The sequence below is a fragment of the Molossus molossus genome, unplaced genomic scaffold (assembly GCF_014108415.1).
Source record: "Molossus molossus isolate mMolMol1 unplaced genomic scaffold, mMolMol1.p scaffold_m16_p_16, whole genome shotgun sequence".
NCBI classification, from domain to species: Eukaryota; Metazoa; Chordata; class Mammalia; order Chiroptera; family Molossidae; genus Molossus; species Molossus molossus.
Genome location: NW_023425351.1, coordinates 37925658 through 37949694, shown reverse-complemented (window position 1 = coordinate 37949694; position 24037 = coordinate 37925658).

Sequence of the window (24037 nt, the reverse complement as noted above, 5' to 3'; positions counted from 1 at the left end):
GGGGCACATCAAGTGGTTGCCACCCACATGACCCAACCAGGGCCGGGGACAAACTGCAACCGAGGTATATGCCCTTAGTGGGAACTGAACCCGGGTCTCTCCAGACCACAGGCCGACACTCTAACTGCTGAGCCAAACCGGCCAGGGTACGAATAATTTTTTTGATGTGTTGCTGGATCTGATTTGCTAGTATTTTGTTCAGGATTTTGGCTTCTGTATTCATCAGGGATATTGGCCTGTAGTTTTCTTTCTTTGCAGTATCTTTTTCTGGTTTTGGAATTAGAATTATGCTAACCTCGTAAAACGAGTTTGGAAGTCTTCCTTCTTCTTGAATTTTTTGAAATAGTTTGAGGAGAATGGGTGTTTGTTCTTCTTTGAATGCTCTGTAAAACTCTCCTGTGAAGCCATCCGGGCCTGGGCTTTTGTTTGCTGGGAGTGTCTTAATTACATCTTCAATTTTCCTTGTTGTTATTGGTCTGTTCAAGTTTTCTATCTCTTCCCGGTTTATTTTTGGGAGACTATGTGTTTCTATAAATTTATCCATTTTGCTTAGATTGTCAAATTTGTTGCCGTATAATTGTTCATAATATTTGTTAACATTCCGTTGTATTTCTGTGGTGTCCGTTATTATTTCTCCTCTTTCATTTCTGATTTTGTGTATTTGGGTTCTCTCTCTTTGTTTCTTGATGAGTCTAGCTGAGGTCCATCAATCTTGTTTATCTTTTCAAAGAACCAGCTCTTTGTTTTATTGATCCTTTGAATTGTTTTTTTGGTCTCCATGTCATTTATTTCTGCTCTGATCTTTACTATTTCCTTCCTTCTACTTGCTCTGGGATTTTCTTTTTGTTTGCTTTCTAGTTCTTTAAGTTGTGAGGTTAGATAGTCAATTAAAATTTTCGTTTGTTTCTTGAGGTAGGCCTGTAATGCTATGAACTTCCCTCTCAGAACTGCTTTCACTGCATCCCATAGATTTTGTGTTGTTGTGTGTTCATTTTCATTGGTTTCCAGGAAGTTTTTAATTTCTTCCTTGATCTCCTCAGTAACCCATTCATTGTTTAAAAACATGCTATTTAGCTTCCATGCGTTCAAATGTCTTTGCATGTTTTTGTTGCAATTGATTTCTAGTTTCATGCCATTATGATCTGAGAAGATTCTTGATATGATTTCAATCTTCCTGAACCTGTAGAGATTTAGTTTGTGTCCTATCATGTGTTCTGTCTTTGAGAATGTCCCATGTGCACTTGAGAAGAATGTGAATTCTGTAGTTTTGGGGTGTAATTCTCTGTAGATATCTACTAAATCCATTTGGTCTAGTGCTTCATTTAGAGTCTCTGTTTCCTTGCTAATTTTTTGTCTAGAGGATCTATCCAGTGGTGTCAATGGGGTGTTGAAGTCCCTTGCTATGATTGTATTGCTGTCGATTTCTCCTATGACTTTCTCCAGAAGATCTTTAATATATTTTGGTGCTCTTATATTGGGTGTAAATATGTTTACCAAGGTTATATTTTCCTGTTGGATAGATCCTTTCAATATTATGTAGTGGCCTTCTTTCTTTATAGTTAGGGCCTTCACTTTGAAATGTAATTTATTGAAAATAAGTATTGCTACCCCAGCTTTTTTTCCTTTCTGTTTGCTTGGAAGATTTTTTCCCATCCCTTCACTTTCAACCTATGTGAGTCTTTTGTTGTGAGATAGGTCTCTTGTAAACAACATATATGTGAGTCATGCTTTCTTATCCAGTCAGCCACTCTATATCTTTTTATCAGAGTATTCAAACCATTTACATTTATGGTGATTATTGATATTTACTTATTTATTGCCATTTTTGTTTAGTGTGGTTCTATTTTTCTTCCTATTTCTCCTGCTAATTACAGCAGTCCTTTTAACATTTCTTGCAGTGCTGGTTTGGTGCTAATGTATTCCCTTAGCCTTTTTTTTTGTCTGGGACGCTCTTTATTTGACCTTCTATTTTGAACGATAGCCTTGCTGGATAGAGTAGTCTTGGATTCAGATCCTTGTTTTTCATGACTTTGATTACTTCATGCCATTCCCTTCTGGCCTGTAGTGTTTCTGTTGAGAAGTCAGATGATAGCCGTATGGGGGGTTCCTTTGTAAAGTAACCTGTTGCTTATCTCTTGCTGCCTTTAAGATTCTCTCTTTGTCTTTAATTTTTGGAATTTTAATTATTATGTGTCTTGGTGTGGGCCTGTTTGGGTTCTTCTTACTTGGGTCTCTCTGTGTTTCTTGAACTTGAATGCCTTCTTTCTTCACCAAGTTAGGAAAGTTTTCTGTCACTATTTCTTCAAATATATTCTCTAACTCTTGCTCATTCTATTCTTCTTTGGGGACTCCTAAGAAGCAAATGTTATTACATTTCCAGTTGTCCCACAGTTCTCTTAAGCTGTCTTTCTGTTTTTTAATTGTTTTTTCCTTTTGGTTTTCTGATTGGTTGATTTTTTTCTACCCTGTCTTCTAATTCACTGATCCGGTCCTCAGCTTCCTCTACTGTGCTGTTTAGTCCTTCCAATATGTTCTTATTTCTGCTATGTCATTCTTTATTTTCACTTTGTTGGTTTTCAAGGTTTCTATAGCTTTAGTCATGGTGTTGATGTCCTTACTCATACTATTGAGCTTCCTTAAGATCATGGCTCTGAACTCTACCTCTGATACTTGCTTAACTGCACTTCATTGATCTGATCTTTGATAGAGTTCTCTTGTTTTTTCACTTGGAATTTGTTTCTTTGTTTCACCATTTTGGCTATCTCAGTGGGTTTTGGAGCCTGCCAAATTTTCCCTATGGGTGTTGGTGTCTGCTCTTTGTGGCTCCCTCTACTGTGTCTAGATGAGCATGGAAGGGTCCACATTAAACACCACTGTCAATTTTTACTTTCCTTGGTAGATTTGCAAGCCCTGGAAAGGTTCAGTTATCCTCTGGCTTTTAGCCTGGAGGCTATTAGTCTCAGTTACTCAGGGCCTTGGAATGTAGCCCTGGTGTTCTGCATAAGAGGATTTCCAGAGGGTGGGACAGATGCTGGTTTTTAATGAGTCTTAATTTGCATTTCTTTGCCTTACCTGGTAGGGGCTGAATCTCTAAGGGAGGGGCGCTGCTTTTCTCCACAACTCTGGGAAGAAGCAAGCTGGCCACCGTCCTATGTGGCCACGATTCAGCAAAAACTCTGAGTGCCCTTCAAATCCCGGAGTTCCAGTCCAGTCCACCCTCCCTCTGCCGGAGTCCCCAGTGAGTGGCTGTAGCCAATTCAGTGCTCTGTTCCGGCCCCCTGCGCTGTGGAGCAGGCTTGATTATTTAACCCCGAGGACGCTGCTCACAACTAAGACCATTGCTGTCTGTGGGGTCCCAGCCCGCCACCCTCTTGTGCCTCCACAGATCCTACCAGTGTTCCTGGTTATATGGTCCTGTCCCACTGCTTTTTTGTTGCTTTTTTCCCCAACAATTTGTCTTTATTTTAGTTGTAATTCCTGTTTGGTCCTGGGAGATTGTCTGTGTAGCTTCCATCCACTCTGCTGCCATTTGTCTATATCTATTGTTTTTCTTTATGTGGAAAAAAACATTAAACTTTTCTGGCTCTCTTAATTAGTTCATATCTCTGTTCAGTAATTGCCTCTTCAGAGTAGAATTCCCAACCTATTTAAATATGTTTTTATTGATTTTTTAGAGAGAGTGAGAGAAACATCTATGTGAGAGAAACATCAATCGGCTGCTTCCTGCATGCCCCCTACCAGAGATTGAGCCCGCAACCTGCATATGCCCTAACCAGGAATTGAACTGGGACCTCTCAGTCCATGGGACGATTCTCAATTCACTGAGCCAAACCTATTTAAATACCCTCACTTCCATAACTTTTTACTTTGATTTATTTTTTTATAGTGCTTACTAATTGACATAAGTATTGGTTTTATATTTATGTGGTCTGTCTGCCCCAGTAGAATGCAAGCTTTGTGTGGATAAAGACTTGGCTGTCCTGTTAATTGCTATATTCTGAGCCCCTAACAGTGGTCAGCACATTTACCATGAATATTTGTTGGGTCAATTGTACTCACCAGCCATCTCTTTCAAATCTTAGTATTTTGCCATATTTGTTATAGATATTTTTTAGAAGAAAGAAAACAATGCAGATACAGTTAAAGTCTGTTCTGTATCTAGCCCCAATTCTATTTTCCCTTGTCTCCCTTAGAGTCATAATTCCAAAGTTTAACACTTTTTATAAGCATTCATATGCTTTTACTGCATACTTATGTAACATAAACACTATATAGTATTGTTTGCTCTTATTTTTAAATTTCATAGAAATGTGTATATAAGAATAAGTAAATGTATATATATGTAAATAAGTAAATATATGTATATATGTTAGTGTGCACATGTACGTATGTTTGCAAATTGTTTTCTTTCACTCAGTGTAATATTTTAGAGATTTACCCATGCTGATGTATGTACTTCTAATTTTTCTATTTGAATATTAGGTTTTTTCCAATTCTTTTGTAATTATATACATTGCTGCATTGAAAATATTAGTATATATTAGAAGTGGATTGACCACACAACTTCCTCTTTATTAAATGTTGCTGAATTGCTCTGCAGAGTGCGTGAATCCCAGCAAAGTATGAGAACTCTTAATGTTCCACATCCTTTCCAGCTCTTAGCATTAACAAACCTCTGAGTCTGTTCAGGCTGCTATAACAAAGTGCCATAGACTGGGTGGCTTATAAACAACAGAAAATCATTTCTCACAGTTCTGGAGGCTAGAAGTCTGCAGGGTGACAGCAGCATCAGTTTTGAGGTTGCAAACTACAGACTTCTCATTGTACCCTCACATGATGGAGAACAGAGATGGCTCTGGAGTCTTTTTCTGTTGTTGTTGTTGTTGTTGTTGTTAATCCTCACCTGAGGATTGATTTTAGAGAGAGTGAAAGGGATGGGAGAGAAACATCAATATGAGAGAAACACATTGCTTTGTTGCCTCCTGTACAACCTGACTGGGGCCAGGGATCAAACCTGCAACCGAGGTATGTTCCATAGACTGGGAATCAAACCCGTGACTCTTTGGTCCCAGGCAACACTCTAACTGCTGAGCCAAACTGGCCAGCGCACATTATTCTTGGTGTTGAACATAATGTGGAATAAAGATGGACAAGGTCTGCAATCTCATGGAGTTTATGTTCTAGTGGAACAAACAGACAATGAACACACAAATACACAAATTACATAATTGTAGGTAATAATAGATACTGTGAAGAAAATTAACTGTGTAGTGTGAGAAAGAGTGACTGAGGTGGGCTTCATTCAAGACTGTGGCTACCTAATATGTTCTGAGTACCTATGTTAGGCCCTCTGGCAACTGTCAAAATGTTCTCTGTATCTATGAGCTTGTTTCTGTTCTGCTTGTTAGTTTATTTTGATTTTTAGATTCAATTGTTGATGGACATGTATTTATTGACATTTTATTGTTCATATATTTGATCTTTCTTTTTCTTCTTATTCTTAGAGAAGACCCTTTAATATTTCATGTAATACTGGTTTGGTGGTGATGAACTCCTTTAGCCTTTTCTTGTCCGGGAAGCTCTTTATCTGACCTTCAATTCTAAAAGATAGCTTTGCTGAGCAGAGTAATCTTGCTTGTAGGTTCTCATTTTTCATCACTTTGAATGTTTCTTGCCAGTTCCTTCTGGCCTCCAAAGTTTCTTTTGAGAAATCAGCTGACAGCCTTATGGGAGCTCCCTTTTAGGTAACTCACTGCTTTTCTCATGCTGCTTTTAAGATTCTCTCTTTGTCTTTAACCTTTGGCATTTTAATTATGATGTGTATTGATGTGGGTCTCTTTAGGTTCATCTTGTTTGGGACTCTCTGTTCTTCCTGGACTTGTATGTCTAGTTCTTTCACAAGATAAGGGAAGTTTTCTGTCATTTTTTTTTTCCCAAATAAGTTTTCAATTTCTTGCTCCTCTTCTCCTACCAGCACCCCCACGATGTGAATGTCGATATACCTGAAGTTGTCCCAGAGTCTTCTTACACTACCTTCATATTTTTGGATTTTTAAATTTTTTTGCTGTTTGTTCTGATTGGGTGTTTTTTCTTCCTTATATTCCAAATAGCTGTTTTGTTTCTCAGTTTCACATACTCTACTGTTGATTCCTTGCAAATTATTCTTCATTTCATTTAGTGTAGTCTTCATTTCCAACTGATTCTCATTTATGGTTCCCATCTCTTTTTTTCATGCTGTTAAAGTTCTCACTAAGTTGCTTGAGAATCCATATGACCGTTGTTTTGAACTCTGTGTCTGGCAGTTTGCTTGCCTCCATTTCATTTATTTTGTTTTTTCTAGAGATTTCTCCTGTTCTTTCATTTGGGACATGTTTCTTTGTCTCTGTATTTTGGCTGCTTCCCTGTGTTTGTATCTATGTAATAGGTATACCTGTTATGTCTCCTGACTTGGTAGAGTGGCCTTGTGTAGTAGGTGTCCTGTAGGGCCCAGTGGCGCATCCCCCAGTCATCTGAGCTGGGAATTTTAGATACAACATTCTGTGGGCTGTGTACACTGTCCTGTTGTAGTGTGTGCACTGTTTTGTTGTAGTTGAGACTTGATTATTGTTGGCATCACTGGGAGGGATTGACCCTCAACCAATTGGCTGTGAGGACCAGCTGCAACTACAGTGGAGGAGCAGTTGTGTAGGAGTCAATTCTTCAGAGCAGGACTTACTTCAGTGGTGCTTTGGGGTTCTCTGAGTCCGCCCCTTGAGTGTTGCTCATGGAGGTGGTAGAGTTGTATTCTGGCATGGTCTGAAGCTATCCACCATGTGCACTGGCTCTGGGGCCTCCTGGGAGGTACAAAGCAACCACTACCTTTTCTCTGTCTGGGGTCACCCAGCACAAGCTACAGAGCAATCTGCAGATGGCTGCTACTTGTATTGGGTTTGGAGGTGCCCAGGAGAGGCCAAACTGTGAACCAAGGTGGGCTGCCACTAGTGCCAGGCCTGGGCCCACTTAGCAGGAGAGAAGTAGGGGGTATACAGAGGCCAGATGCTGCTCATTTGAGAGATTTTAGCAAAGTTTGAAGCATGAGGTAAAAGAGTCCAGTTGTATGGAAAATCCACTGCAAACTGCTTGGATGAGCCTGCAAGTTCGGTGGGCTGAGCTCTCAGAAAGTCACCAGGGTTGGGGAATAGTGTGAGCCATGTTGATGGAGACTCAGACACAGCGCTCCTCTTAGCTCTATAGGGGGAAGGTCTTGGTGAAGGAATAATGGCCTCTGCCAGCACTTTTGTCTGGCAGAAAGCTACCCCCCCTTTTGCCCTGATGCCATAGATATTTTAGGTCCTCCCCATATGTCCCTGATTCCTTTCAAGCTTCCGCCCAAGCTCAGAGGGAGTGAGTTCGTGCATGGGCCCTTAAGAGGAACTGCCTGGGACTTCAGCAACCTCCAAGTCATTCAGCCACAATCCTGGGTAGTTTTTATAGCCCAAAGTTATGGGGACTTCTCTTCCCAGCACTAGAACCCCGGGCTGGGGTTTCTTGTGTGGGGCTGGAACCCCTCACTACTCAGCCCTCCTGCTTATAAACTGCCACACATGGGTGTGGGACCAGCCTGTTCAGTGTCTGTGCCTCTCCTACCAGTCTCAATGTGGCTTCTTTAATTCCCTAATTGTAGGACTTCCGTTCAGCTATATTTCAGGTGGTTCTGAATGATGGTTGTTCTGAAGTTTAGTTGTATGTTTTTAAAAATTGATTGTAGAGAGAAAGGGAAAGGGCAAGCAAGAGAAAAACATCAATGTGGGAGAAAAAGATTGATTGGTTGCCTCCTGTACACGCCCCTACCTGGGATCAAACACAGGGTATGTGTCCTGATTGGGACTCAAACTGCAACCCTTTGGTTCATGGGATGACGCTCCAAGCAACTGAGCCACAACTGATGTGGTTGTGGGAGGATTCCAGTACTGCATTTACCTACGGCGCCATCTTGACTGGTCAAATTTAAAAGTTCAATAGACAGTAGCAAGTATTAATATATGGGGAGGTTTAGTTTAACAACCCAATATCAGTTATGTTTAGTTTCTAAGAAACTTGTGTTTCCTTCATACCAATGTTCTTCTCTGCATGGTAGCACATCTCCTCTGATTAACACAAAAGCAGGCAAACTTAAGGTCAAAGTTCTAAGTGTGCTGATTGACTATAGATAGCGTTATTCACATTTAGTATGATAATGAATGCTGAGTTTTGTCTTATGATGAAAGCAGATGTGCTCATAATTCTTGAACACATCCAAGATTTCCCTGTATCGTGGGAGAACAGCACAAAATGGCTTAAATTGATTGGGTCTGTGCATGGGCTGCTACAGATATGGGGAGCAGGGGAAATCAGTGTGGGCTGCAAACATTAGCTAAAGCTTCAGAAGGATGTGTGAAGTGAATTCGATGTTGATGATCAGGTAGATTTGGACAGGTGGATCAAATGGCTCAGGAGTCAAGGTGTAAAAAGAGAGGAGAAATGTTCCAAAAGAGTTGAAATCCAAGAGTAAGAGGTTGGGTGGGGGAACATGGAAGTTCTTAAGAAGAACCTTAATGAAGTGTTAAAAAGTCATGAAAGCCTTTTAACAATACTGTCACACACCTCATAATGACATTTCAATAACGGACTGTATATACCATGGCAGTCCCATAAAATTATAATGAAGCTGAAAATTTTCTATCACCTAGTAATGTAGTAGTTGTTATATGTAATGTAATACGTTACTCACGTGTTTGTGGTGATGTTGGTGTAACAATCCTGCTGTGCCACCATTCTATAAAAGTACAGCACATACAATTGCAATAGTAGACTATTCCATTCAGGTTTGTGTAAGTACACTCTATGATGTTTGCATAATGACAACATTGTCTAATGCTGTATTTCTCAGAACATATCTCTATTGTTAATTGGCTCATGACTGTAACACAAACTTCAAAATTTTATTCAAACAAAAACTTTTATTTGTATTGAAATATTATTTTAAATATGTTTTTCTTTTTTATTCATTTTTTTAGAAAGAGAGGAAGGGAGAGATAGAAACATCGATGTGGGAAATAAACATCGATCGGCTGCCTCCTGCATGCCCTCTACTGGGGATTGAGCCTACAACCCAGGCATGTGCCCTGAGCAGGAATTGAACTGGGACTTCTCAGTCCATGGGATGATGCTCAATCTATTGAGCCACACTGTCCGGGCTTGAAATATTATTTTAAAGTTTGTCTCTGTTACTAGTTAACTTCATATTTCAGCTGGCTAAGTCTTTGGCCCTAAAGTGACAAAGAAGAGAAAGCAATTCTTCCATGTTGGCACTGAACCCTTGGGTCACAAGTCTAATAAGTGACTTAGTCATAACTTGCCCAAACAAGACTGGGGCTGACTCATTAGTGGGCTGTTTGATTAATAATGGTTATTCAGCCAACAGACAGGGAACACTTCTCAGAAGATGAGTGTGTCTAGAAACCAGCTTTAACGGGGCCTGGGTAACCCTGAATGTTGGGGCAGAAATGCTCATGGGAGTAGGGTATACACTACCCTTAAGACAGTTGTAGACAATAGATACGGCATCCAAATTTGTGTCTGTGTGGCCAGAAAGGAGAATAAGAAGCTTCAATAATGGAGAGAGGAAAAATTTTAAATATTTATTATCTGACACAAACATTCTTCTTCTAAGAAGAAGGTCTCTTGTAACTTCTCTAACCTTTTAGACAATTTGAATTAATGGCCTACTGCCCTACACACGCCTGGGGCAGCCTTGGGGTCTCTGGTCATGATTTAACACCTTTTTAAAGAATGGACAAGCAGAGAGCAGTAGGACAGATCATTATAAACAGCCTCAGGAGCCAAAAGCCAAGGACGATGTCCAGGTCAGAGGTCCGGAGAGGCCAGCAGACAAAGGGAGCACAAATCAGACATTGAGCTTTGTGTTGCTGTGGAATAAAGCCCGTCTCTGTTGACTTCGTTCAACCGCTTTTTGTCTGCATCGGCTGACACAGCTTGGGTTTTGTTTGTGTTTGTTCTACATTGGCTATCACTTGGGGTGTGAGTTGTAGAAATGTTAGCAGAATTCGTGAGGTGATTGAGTTATCCTCTTGAGATTTTAAAAGTTTAATCCCCATGGTCTTTTCCCTTCTCCCTTTCTTTCTCTTCTTTTCTCTTTTCATCCCATCCCTTCTGTTTTTCCCTCCCTTTCCCAATAAATATCATAAAGATATTGGACCTTCAAAAGCTGTATATGTAGCTTTTATTGTACTTATTTATTTAAAAAATTTTTTTAAATTGATTTTTTAGAGAGAGAGAGGAAGGGGGAGAAAGATAGATACATCAATATGAGAGGGAAACATTGATCAGCTGCCCTTGCACACCCCTACTGGGGATCCAGCCCACAACCCAGGCAGGTGGACTGAGCAGGAATTGAACCGGGACCTCCCAGTCCATGGGACAATGCTCAATCCACTGGGCCACACCAGCGGCTATATGTAGCTTTTATATGGGAACTCTAACTATACTTCCAAAGTAACAAAGGTAAAGTGTTATGAAAAGTTTTAGGTATAAGAATAATGGCAGTCCCACCGGTGTAGCTCAGTGGTTTAGCATCGAACCCATGCACCAAGAGGTCACCAGTTTGATTCCCGGTCAGGGCACATACTCAGGTTGTGGGCCCAATCACTAATGGGGAACATGTAGGAGGCAGTCAATCAGTCTTGTCTCTCATCGATGTTTCTATCTCTCTCTCCCTCTTACTTCCCCTCTCTCTAAAATCAGCAAAGGAAAAAAAAAAAGAATAATGGCAAACTAACATTAAATACATAGTTTAAGTGAATGATCTCCATTTTTATTATAACTCAATCACAGTTTTTGAGTATGCACCCCCAAATATAGAACTCAATTATTTATACACCACATACACTCACCATGGCACTAATTGAATTAAGGTTCTAATATTTCCCATACCCCAATGGGTCAACTTGTATACTTTTTGTGATGCATAAATCACATTCCCTCCTCCAATCACACCAACTCCACATAGTGGTCTAGTTACTTAACTAGTTTAAAGAAGTTTTTAGATATTCTCTTAACTCTAATCACAGGGAAAGAAATAACCTATATGTTTCAAAATTTAATCTTTGTTATCAATATTGTGCTTTCTGAATCTACCCTCTATTTCCTCAAACCAATAAATAGATTTCAAGAAACAGTATGAGGTGAAGTAGGGGGCTGCTGAGAGGTAGTATAGGGCAAGAAGTCAGGAACAGAGGAGAGCTCTAATTTTACTGTTTTTTGTTTTTTATTTTATTGTGCATCTACTATGTGCCAGGCACCAGAGACATCAGGCTGTAAAGAAATGGTGTCTCTCTTTAAGTTGTTTATAAATTTCTTATTAACTTAGAAAATTTTGTTTTTGGAGGAAAGAGCCACATAAGTCCAACTATGCAAGCATTGGCTTCATCCACATGATTGGGAACAATAGGAGAAACAGGAAAGTTATTTCACTGATTAATGAATACTAGTTGAACACCAATTCTGTGCCAGGCCCTTTAAATATTTCATTTAAATATGCTAAAGAACTCTGTATGATTGGCATTGTTATGAAGGAAGAAATGGAGCTTCCATAGATGGAGACTTTGAACAAGATCAACAGTGGCTAAATGATATAGGTAGGATTCCAACCTCATACAAAATAGTTACCAGTTATGACGTGTTTCTTAAGTGCCAGGCAGTGATACATGCTTTATTTATATTATCTCATTGAATTTCCAGAACAATGCAGTCCTTGTTTTGCCCAGTTTACAGATAAGGAATTTGGGACTTGGGGAGTTGCTCATAGTATACAACTACTAAGTGGCCAGACTGTCATTTGGCTCCTTTCCTTGACTATAGTTCTCTTGATGATGGGACAAGAAGATGTCAGGGCAAGGGAGAGACGGACCAATAAGCCAAGGAGCAGCCTGTGGCACAAAGTGACAGTAAATTCCAGGGACCTAAGTGTGAATCACTTGCTTATAGGCTTATTCATCTCAATAGCAATATAGGATATATGTAAATAGCTGGATATGCTTTATTCATAGATTATGAATATGACATTCTCAGGAGAGTTTGGGTATAAAGGCCCAATTTAAGAACAATGGAAAAAGATTGTTCTGACATAAATCCTACTGATTCTATTGACCATCTCAGCCCAGCACTGCTGCCTTGGCTGACAGAGACTCCTCGACTGGATGTCCTCTGCCTCTTTCGAAGGATGATGTTAATAGGGTTTATTTCCAGTCTATTCCTGAAACTTGCCATCCCTGTTCATCCTCATTGTCCTCCTTGTAGTCTTCTGAGTCATCTCACCTCAAGGTCTTGAGTTCTGTTCATTTCAGGAGCTGCAGGCAACCACTTGAGCAAATAATGTTTTTATTCTTCCTTGACCTCATAAAGTAAAATTGTGACTCAGCTATAATCTCCAGAGAGACAAAGTTATACTCATGTGTCCAGGCAAGGAGTTAGTCACACAAACAGTGCGGGTTGCTAAGCAATATAATACACACTTCCTGAGCTGCAGCAATGGTGTGTTTGCTCTGTGTTGGTGATATATGGGGGTTCCAAGAGAAAGATCCGAGGACATGGCACAGTGAAATCCAGAAGGATTACACATGGTCTCTTTTTGTTTCAACCCCAAATTCTCTTTTTTTCCTTCCCAGAACCCTTTGGATTGATTCTCCACTTTGTAATCAGGAGTGAAATAATAAAACATGTAAGAATGGAGAGGGGACTGATCCTTTAAAAAATTTTTTTTTCTTTATTGATTTTAGAGAGAGAGGAAGAGAGAGGGAGAGAGAGATAGAAACATCGATTAGAAGGAACACTGATTGGCCACCTCCTGCATGCCCCGCAATGGGGATTTGGACCACAACCCTGTGACCTCTTGGTGCATGGGTCAACGCTCAACCACTGAGCCACACCAGCCGGGCGGGACTGATTCTTTTTAATGCTGACTATGTCATTTAGCTGCAATATCAACCTATCTGGTGTGTGTGTGTGTGTGTGTGTGTGTGTGTGTGAAATAATTTAACTATACAAGTACCCGCAGCTAACTACTAGCTCTCTGAGTTTCAGTTTAAATATCACTTTCCCCCCAAAGCTGCCCAAGACTGGACTGGTGTGTCCTGGGATGGGTATTTTTTTATTATTACTGTTGTTTCTGGTTGTTAACACCCCAAACCCCTACTGAATTCTGGGAAGAATTCCCTACGTGCAGTATTTGTGAGATCCCTTACTATTCCTCCAAGGGAGCAAAATGTGGGGAGATGTATTCCTCCACCTGTCAGTCCAAGACTCATCCAATCAAATGCTACTTTCTGGAATTTTGGATCATTTTTAAGTGACACAAAGACAAAAAAGATGACTACAATTAATTTCCTGTTTCCAGTGGCAGGGGCAGCTGCTTCCCTGAAGGATTATTTTTTCCACATCATGTTTGAAGCTTTCTCGGGTCCTCCCATTTTTCTGAGCTTCCTTTTCCAGATCCTCTAGATCCTATAAACACCATATAAGAGGACTCCATAGCCTTCCAGGGGAGTCTCTTGGTCTAAATCAGCCAGACTCAGTTCCCAAACTTGACCCAGGAACTCTGAATGAGCCACTCTACTAGATGCTTGCAGAGTATCTGTATTAATTCCCTATGACTGCTATAACAAACTATCACAAATTTTGTGGATTCAAACAACAGCAATGTATTCTCTTAGGTCATAAGTCTGAAATCAGGATCACTGGGCCGAAATCAAAGTGTTGGTAGGGCCCTGCTCCTTCCAGAGACTATGAAGGAGAATCTGTTTCCTGCCTCTTGTAGCTTCCAGCTTCTGGTGGCTGCCATCACTCTGGCTTTGGCTTGTTTGCATCACTCTATCCTCTGTCCCTGAGGGCACATTGTCTTTTCCTCTTTTGTATGTATCAAATTTTCCTCTGCATCCCTTTCATAAGGATATATGTGTTTGCAATTACAGTCCATTCAGATAATCCAGGATAATCTCCCCATCTCCAAACCCTTAATTTAATCACATTTGCAAAGACTTCCTCCCCATTTTGCCATATAAGTTAACATTCACAGGTTCCGGGTATTGGGTCATGGATATCTTTGGGGGCCGTTTTTCAGCCTACCGTAGTATCCTCAATTTACCCCAATGTTGCTATGGTGGTTGGTTCACTCATCTATTTCCCTTCCTAGACTGTGAACTAGAACACAGAAGCCATTGGTCTTGCTTATTATTTATTCCTGGTGCCAAGCTTCTGGTGGGCAGGCCTACAAAGACATTTGTCGACTGAAACAACAGACAAGTTAAATCTGAGATAAATCATTATTGCATCCTTTTTTCAGCATAAGGTTTGAAATTTTAAAATTTAGGAGCAAATTTTCTCTTGCTATAGGCCTACTGATGTCAATACTAGCTCTCTGTTGAATGAAGTTTGTTCTGCTTTCAAACCTCTAAGGTGCTCCTTACTATAAGGCTCAGTCAGTAGACATGAAACATGGACATCACCATCTAACTCCCAGGGCAGACCTGCTAATCGATCATGACTCTTTTCTCAGAAGTGCAAACTGTGCCTTAGAATCCTCGACACATTCTTCCAGGTAGCTGCTTCCAACTGAGTGAAGTTGTCCTCAAGATAAAGATGTTCATGTTGTTGTAGTCAGAAGATAGAAAGGCAACCTCCTCGTTCTGGTACCCCCTTGCTTACTCACTTTCTCATTATTTTCAATGTTAATTCTCTTTTTCAACTAGGATTAAACATATCACATTGATTCTCCACTTGAAGTTCATAATGTTAACGCTCTCCTGCCCAGGTAGTAGCCCTTCTTCAGGTTCCAATGCGAGTGTCACTTCAAATAGGAGAGATTTTTCTTTAACCTCGACACATACAATCTTTCCTTTTCATGCTGCCAAATGCAATGTGTTTTCTCCCCAGATCTCCAATTATGATCAGTACCTACTTATCCCAGTAAAGTTCCTTTTCTTACTCTGTCATACTGATTTTTAATTTATTATCTCTCCCCCAAATACAATATGTTAAACACTCCACTTCTTTTCTGTGTTTCTCAGAGAAGACCCGCCAAAAGTCTCCATCAGTTGCCAAGTGATGCCGATACAGCCCCCACCCACATTCTGTCTGGTTAGAGAACTGTTCCAGGTGTGCCTGGTTTTGACCAGCTGGAACCTGAACTCTGTTTCTAGGCCAATTTGGAAGGATCCACCAGGCTCTGACCTTTACGTTTTTGACAGGGTAATTTCAATGGCGAAGTGAATGATAACACTATAAACAGCCTAGTCACCAATCAATACACCCCTTCCATGGAGAGTACTGCAGATGTTTCTCCACAATGTTTCTTGCTGTATATGTGCCTCTGAACCCACTTAACCTCGGAGAAATGAAGTGTGCAAATAAATGATCAGGCTGTTGCCTTTCTTCAGAGTTATGCGTTCTAGTTGTCAGATATATAATACTAAATAGCTGCAGACTGTAATGTACCATCTTTCATACAGAAGGATAAGCCTGAAGTGGAACATATCCCCTAATCCTGCTTTATAAAACAAGTACTTTTTGATGGTACATGGTAAGCATTTTTTTAATCACTCAATCTGCTTTGGTTTGGATGCAGTTATTCCTTTCTTTTTGGTAACTGCTGCAATCTCTGGGGTTGATTCTGATAGGTTAATATGGCTATTTTTAATCATCATAGATGACAGTACAGTTAGACTTTGGTGGAAATGTCTCTTAGGGCTGGTGATGGTAATCAAGGCCGTGAGAACTCTCCTTCATCGACATAGTTCGAGTGTGTATTTCTTCAAGCCTTTGGAAGGAAAATTAGGGTCATGAGAGGCACACCATGTCCTTTTCTGTATGTGGATGATATCATGAGGGCCTTAGATTGCAGAGCTGCTCTCTGGTTGCTGTATTTGGAGCAGCCTCATCTGATGTCCACAGATGCTCAGCCATGGTTGATCTGTCCGAGCCCCAGGAGTCTCCTCCCTTTCTTTCTGTTTCCAGCTTATGTCTTTACATCTTTGGACTGAGAGCCTCCAAGGTTATGAATCTATTTTCTTTCTTCTCTGACACCAACGATAAGGAAAGGAATCCGTGAAAAAAGCCTTTCACATTTTTGCATACAGTATGAAAAATCCTTTATACTTTTTATTATTGGAAAGAGTGAATGAATGTTCTTTTGTATTAACTTCTAAAGTTCTGTTTTTAACTTGGTTCAAAATTTACATGCCATCTTGCATCAAATCTCCTTGTGAGTCTGACTTCTCTGACTCGAGAAGCAGCATCCCAATTAAAAGTGGAAATATCATCTGCTGTTGTTCCCAGACCCCCAAAAGAATAGAAACTCCCTAACCCAGCTCTGGAAACCTCTGTTTTCTCTTGCTTCTCTTTTGCAGTGTTGATGAGGCAAAAAATGATCAGAATGAAGATACCCACAGGATCAAAGAAAGGCAGGAGTAAACCCTGGGCTTCAGTAACCGAGCAGGACAAGACTCCTTAAGCGTTTTGACTAATAAGACAGGATTGTGCTAAAAGCTCTTTTTTCCCCATAATAATGCATTCTAAACAGTGTTGTTCTTTAGAGATAGACAAAATCTCTAACACAATTGAGATAATGTTTCTCATGTTTTAGAGTAAAATTGCAAGGAAAAGTCTCTATTATGTAGCTATCTGAGGTTAATATTCAATGCCAGTATCTTTTTGGGGATGGGACAGCATTTAGCTTTTGCAGCCAACAGTCCCTGAAGCAGCTTCTAAAACCCAATTTTTGCTTGTCCTCCAGGCCAGAGTAGAGCAATTAGAAATCAGGCCCCTACTCATTTGGCAGCATCCAAATGTAGAAGTGTCGCTCGTGGGTAGGTTGTTTTCCAGTGCACAATGCCAAGTGCCTAAAGTTTGTGTTAAGTGGGACTCCTGAGCGAAATGTCAACAGGGGCAGCCTACCAACAAGGCAGATTGTGGGGAGGCCTCTCAGCCACAAACAGGCATTTGGGTTCTCCAATGTCCTTGTGGAAGAGGAGATGAGGAGCTACGTTCCTCAGAGCACCTGGTATTTTGCTCTTGGTCGAAGCTTCACATGACCATGTTCTGGTCAAGGCTTTGAGGCAGGCAGGCAACACTGATGAATATTGTTTATGAGCAATAATGAATGACCTTAATTTGAAAAGAAGCTATTTGTCCCCTCCGCCCCCAGCACCTGGTTTTAGGAAGGCAGCAGAGTTCTCAGAGAAAGGACTTTTCCTAGCAAATGTTGGATGCACAAAGATGAAGCCATGGCAAAAGACAAGACCTTGTGAGAACACGGCTATCACTGCTTGCAGAGTTCGAGAGTAATGCTTCTCAAGCTTGCATATGCTCACCAGCTTCGAACCACAATCAGAGTTGTGTGGTGGGGCCTCAGATCCTGAATTTCCAACTAGCTCCCAGGGGATAGCCAGTGCTACTGGCCCTATGGCCTGCTCTTTGAGGAGCAAAGGCTTGTATCTGATTCTCATGGGGAGGCAGGGAAAGTATGTATAAACACCAAATGGAGGAATACACACCCCCCTCCTTCCCCAACTAGCACTATCAATTGGGGGTAAAAAAGGGCACATGTACTTTTAAAGCTTTATTGAGGCATGTCACATGCCATAAAATTCACCCATTGTAAGTGTGTAAGTCAATGATTATTATTATTATTAGTCATGCAGCCAACACCACAATTTTTTTTTTTTTTTTTTTTTGCCTCATGTCTAATTTTTATTCTGGAATGTAAAACTCGTTTTAATTAAAGTATAGATGATGTACAATATTCTTAGTTTCAGGTGTGTAACACAGTGAGATTTCACATTTATATATCTTACAAAGTGACCACCTCCAAAAGCTCACTATCCATCTGTCACTTTACAAAGTTGTTGTGACATTATTTATTGACTGTATTACCTAGGCTGTACTTTACACCCCTGTGACTTATTTATGAGTTTGTACATCTTAATCCCCTTTACCCTTTTGCCCATACCGTCACTGCCCAAACTTCTGGTAATTATCAGTTTTTCTGTATCTATGAGTCTGTTTGTTGTATTTGTTCAATTGTTTCATTTTTTAGATCCCACACATAAGTGAAATGAACAAGTATTTGTTTTTCTCTGATTTATTTAACTTAGCATAATACCCTCTAGGTCTATCCATGTTGTCACAAAGGGCAAGATTTCATTCTTTCTCATGGCTGAGTAATATTCCAGTATATATATCCATTTCTTCTTTATCCATTCATCTATTGATAAACACCTAGGTTGCTTCTATATCTTGGCTATAGTAAATAATGCTGCAGTAAACATAGTGGTGCATATATCTTTTGGAATTAGTGTTTTGTTTTCTTCAGTTAAGTGCCCAGAAGCAGAATTTCTGGGTCCTTCTTTGTCTGTTGTTATAGATTTTGTTTTAAAGTCTATTTTGTCCTATATAAGTATTGTTATCCCAGATTCTTCTTTTTTCTCTAGTTTTTATTTTCATGAAGTATCTTTTTCATCTCTTTACTTTCAGTCTGTGCGTGTCTTTCAATTTGGAGTCTCATGTAGGCAGCATATGTAAAGGTCTTGTAAAAAAAATCCATTCAGTCACCCTACATTTTTTCAATTTATATGAAAAGTAATTAATGATAGGTATGACTTATTGCCATTTTAATTGTTTTCATACTAGATTTGTAAGTGCTTGGTCTACTATCTGTACTATATGTTTGCCTTTACTAGTGAGATTTTTTCTTTCATATACTTTCTTATTTCTAGTTTTGACCTTTCCTTTTTCATTTAAAGAATTTCTTTTAACATATCTTGTAATGCCGGTTTAGTGGTGATGAACTCCTTTAACTTTTGCTTGTCTCCTTCAATTCTGAATAATAATCTTGCTGGGTATTCTTGGTTATAGGTTTTTTCTGTTTCGTCATGTTAAATATATCATGCCATTCCTTTCTGGCCTGCAAAGTTTCTGTTGAAAAGTCAACTGATAGTCTTTTGGGCATTCCCTTGTATATAACTATTTATTTTTCTTTTGCTGCTTTTAAGATGATCTCTTTGTATTTAACTTTTAAAACTTCAATTTTAATGCATCTTGATGTGGGTCTCTTTGGGTTCATCTTGTTTGGGACTCTGTGCATCCTGGAAGTTATTTTTTCTCCGCAAGGTTAGGAACGTTTTCAGCCATTATTTCTTCAAATAGGTTTTTAGTCCCTTTATCTCTCTCTCCTCCTTCTGGGACCCTATGATTCAAATGTTAGTATGCTTGATATTGTTCCAAAGGTCTTTTATGCTATCCTCATTCTTTTTAATTTTTTTCTTTTTCATCTTCCAATTGAGTTATTTCCACTATCCTGTCTTCCTGATTGCTGATTCATATGTATGCATCACTTGATCTGCTGTTAATTCCCTCTGGTGTATTTTTCATTTCATTTCAGTTGTTATATTCTTTAGTTCTGATAGATCCTTTTTTAGAATTTTTACTTGTCTGTAGAGTTTGATGAGCATCTTTATGGCTATTACTTTGAAATCTTCATCTAGTAGAAAGCTTATATCAGTTTCATTTAGTTCTTTTTCTGAAGTTTTGTCCTTTGTTTGTTTGGAACATATTCTTTTCTCTCCTCATTTTGCCTATTTGTTTCTATGTATTAAGTAAATCAGCTAAATCTCCTGGTCTTGAAAAAGTGGACTTATTTAGAAAATGTCCCATGGGGCTCAGTGGTAGAATCCCCCTAATCAGCAGAGCCAGATGCTTCAGAGGTGTTCCCTGGGTGGACTTGTGTAGCCACATGTTGTGTCTGGGCCACAACTTCTGTGGTCACACTGGCAGGCAAGGATGGTCCCTGGCCTACTGGCTGTAAGGCCTGGCCACAACTGTTGCAGGCTCACTGGTACGCAGGGCAAGCCTTCAGTGTGGCTGGCTGTGAGGCTCCGCCACTCTGTTGCAGACACACTAGTGTGTGCTGGTGCTGACTGAGGCTTGCCACTGGGTGTGGCAGGGCAGGAGCCACTTGGGAGGGGTGCTAGCCTGGGTGGGTCCTCAAAGAAATGCCAGGCTGGGGTGAACAGTATTAGCAGGTTACTGGATAGTGTCAGAAGTGGTGCATGCCAGTGTCAGACCAGCTAGGTTAAAGAAAGGAGGGGGAGGGAGAATGGTGCCTGCCAGTATCTGACTCAGGAGAAAGTTCCAACAGATTCCTGTCCGTCCAGCACACACCCTAAAATTAGTCCATGTATCACCTTCACATATGACTTAGGTACTTTTCAAACTGCTGCCTCTGTGAGGGGATTCAGAAAGAGCACAACCTGGGTTTGCTACAGCTCTTTTGCTCTCCTGGATATAAGCCCCACTGGTTTTCAAAGCCAGATGTTATGGGGTTCAGGTCCTCTTCCTGGTTCAGGTCCCCCAGGCTAGGGCTTGGATCTCTTGTTCTTTGGGGATGACCTCTGCAGTTGTGATATCTCTTCCACTTGTGAGTCACTGATTGGAGAGTGGGGCATAGAGTAGGTCCTGACTAGACTTGGTCTCTACCCCTCCTATCTGTTTCAATGTGGCTTCTTCTTCATATCTGTAGTTGTAGAATATCTGTTCTGCTAGACTTCATAGTGTTCTCAGAGATACCTGATCTCAATGCAGCTGTAGTTGTAGTTTTGGTATTAATGAGAAGAGGTGAGCTCAGGATCTTCCTATTCGGCCACTTTCAACTCAAAGCCAAGAGCCTTGCTCTTGAATGTCAATATAGCTTGTTCATGAAATGCCATTCCTTGTGTTTGGTGTACTGTCCCAGCAACAAACATGTCTCCAGATGAAATCACTGAGTCACTGTCCTTTCTCCCATGTCTGGGTCTCATGTCCCCAACACCACAATCTTATTTAAAATCATTTTCATCACTTCAAAAAGAAGCCTGTCCCTGTTTGCCATTATCCCCATTTCCACCTCCAAGCTCTAGACAGCCAGTAATCCACTCCCTGTCTTTATAGATTGCCTTTTGGGGGCCTTTCATATAAACAAAAGCATTTGATATGTGGTGTTTAGTGTCTGGCTTATTTCATTTAGCATGTTTTAGAGATTTATCCATGATGTAGCATGTGTTAATATTCTGTTCCTTTTTATGAGCACATGTGCTTTCAAAAAGCTTCTCAGAGTGATTCCATGGTCTCTTGGTTGAGGCCCATCATGTATACACTGTATCAGTTTAGAAATGATCATCTTTTGTTCAAAATGAGGAAAAAGGGGCTAAATAACTTCTTTGAGCAATTAGTAATTAAAACTAATATTGTTTAACTTCAAACCCAAAGCCCTTTCCCTGATGCACACTCTTTGAATGCAGCAGATAACAGGTCTGAGGCTACCTCAGGCATAGAGTGCTCTTCCAAAGTTTACCATATGCAACTGAGGTGCCTTTGCAATAGCCTTAGTCAAGGGAAGTATTCAAAAAAACACTTCCAACTTCAGGGAAACCTTCTGCAGTGGTCTGTCCTTATTCACAGAGGATACTTTCCCAGTGGATGCCTAAAGTCATGGATAATACTGAACCCCATATATACTTTGTTTCTATATACACATACCTCAGAGATATTGGGGTTCAGTTCCAGACCACTGCAATAAAGTGAGTATTGCAATATAATGAGTTATAATCTTTTTGCTGGTGGAGGGTCTTGACTTCATTTAAGAAAACAACAAAACAAACATCTGAGAAGCACAATAAAGTGAAGTGCAATAAAATGAGATATGCCTGTATATACATACCTGCCATAAAGTTTAATTTATAAATTAGGCACACTAAGAGTTTAACAACAATATCTAACATAAAACAGAATAATTATAACGATATATTATTATGGGAATATGGCATAATGAAGTGAAATAAGAGTGACTTGAACATAAGCACTGCGGTACCATGATAGTTAATCTGATAACTGACAGGGCTACCAGGTGACTAACAGACGGGTAGGGCATGCAGTGTAGATATACTGGACAAAGGGATGATTTACATCCTGGTCCAGATGGAGCAGGGTGGCTCAAGGTTTCATTATGCTACTCACAACAGTGTGCAATTAAAAACTCATGAGTTGCTTATCTCTGCGACTTTCCATTTAATATTTTTGGACAATGGTTGGTTGAGGGTAACTGAAACTGTAGAAAGCAAAACCACAGATGAGTGGTCATTTACTGTAAAGGGATTTAAATCTTTATTAAAATTCTCCAGAAGAGAAGAGAATAAATAAGTAAGTAGGCAAATAAATAAATAAATAGCACTGCATGATACATAGCAAAATAACAATCCTCTTTCAAGTGTCACATCTCCTCGAAATTATACAGAGAGCAACAGCTGTCCCCTTCTCTAGGAAATTTCTTCTGTCTTTGTTCTTCCTCAGCCTTCTCCCTCAAACTCCAGCTTGTGCTAGTTGGCTTATCTTCTGGTTCCTCCTCCAGGAAGGAGTTATTTTATTTGCTCTGCAGTCCTTGCCCTTTTAATACAAATCAACTGGTCCATTCTTGGCTATACTGTCCCTTCTCCATTTATGTCTTTATCCATTTCTTGGGGTTATACTCTAGGAATAGATGAGGGTGAAGAAGACTATGACTGCTTTGGAACATTTTCTGTCTGTTCTATGAGGGTTGGAGGTGGTTTTATGTTCTGGTCTATCATAGCCCACATTTGAAGAAGATTACAGAGGCCAGAAATCAATGCTGGGAGTTAAAGGAGGGATGAAAACCACCCCTCTTCCTTAGCTTGCTGCCATCCCAGGCTCCTACCCCCAATATCAGGTCAGAGTCACCTTCTTGGTAAAGACCCAGAGACAATTCAGCTACCTAAAGAACATTTATCCTTTTATCATTTAATAGTTATTTCCTTACCCCATATAATAGCTTTCCTCCTGTTATGGACATGGCTGACCTGTGCATAGTGTCTCTTGTAATTCAGACTATTACATGCTGGGCTTGGAGCAGAGAAACTCTGTTACTCAACAGTTTTAGTGTCTCTGACCTTTACTTTGCGCATGACCTGGGTGCTTAGACCTGTCTATGTAGAACCTCCGGATCCCACAGAGACAGACTTGGACAGGTCCTGAGAGCCTGTGTTCTTCAACACTCTCAGTCTCAGATGAGGAAACAGAAATCCTCAGGAGTGAAGTGTCTTGCAATTGTCAGTATGTTAGCTCCGTGTGTGTGTGTGTGTGTGTGTGTGTGTGTGTGTGTGTGTGTGTACCTAGCTGTGTGACAAACAGAAGGAAAGGAGTAGAAGGGAATGTATTCTACAGCAATCTGAGAGCAGAAAAAGATATATTGGAAACTGGGAAAACTAGCATTTGAAATGGAGGTAAATTCCTAAACTGTCTCTGTTGTCCTGGTCATTTGGGTTACGGGAATGGTATTAATACCAAAGGGAATATTAACATTCAATGCTAGTATTAGGTGGACAACGTGTTATAGATTTAAGGAAGCAAAAGATTCTGAATGACTTCTGGAAACCACACATATAACACAGTCTTGGCATACAGCAGGGGCTGAATAAATCAACTCAAGTAGATTTATAAGAAGTAAACAAGCTCCAAAGTGTAAAGACAGCCTTGCAAATTGTGTGAAAACGTAAGAGGCTGCAATTCCTGCGTTTGTTTTGCAGGTCTCTATGGGTACCAACCCAGATCATGAATGCCACCCTTCTCCTGTCTTTGACATTTTTCATTAGTGAAGAAACTCTAAGTGTCTACCGGCAGCAAATCCAGATGACCTCAATTCCGTAGTCAAGGCATGCTGAGTGTCCTCTTATTAATAATCCTTTCTGGAAAATGGAACTCAAAGGAATAAAAAGCAGAGACAGGCCTGATGTTTAATTTCTGTTTAACCATCGCAACTAATAGTAACAGTATTTTACAGCTTGCATGTATTTTACAATCTCACATATATTTTCTCATTCAATTACCTCAAAGAGCCTATCAAGCCAGGCTTCTGAGAACAAACGTCAGGCTGCCCATACCCAGATCAGGGTCTGGTTTC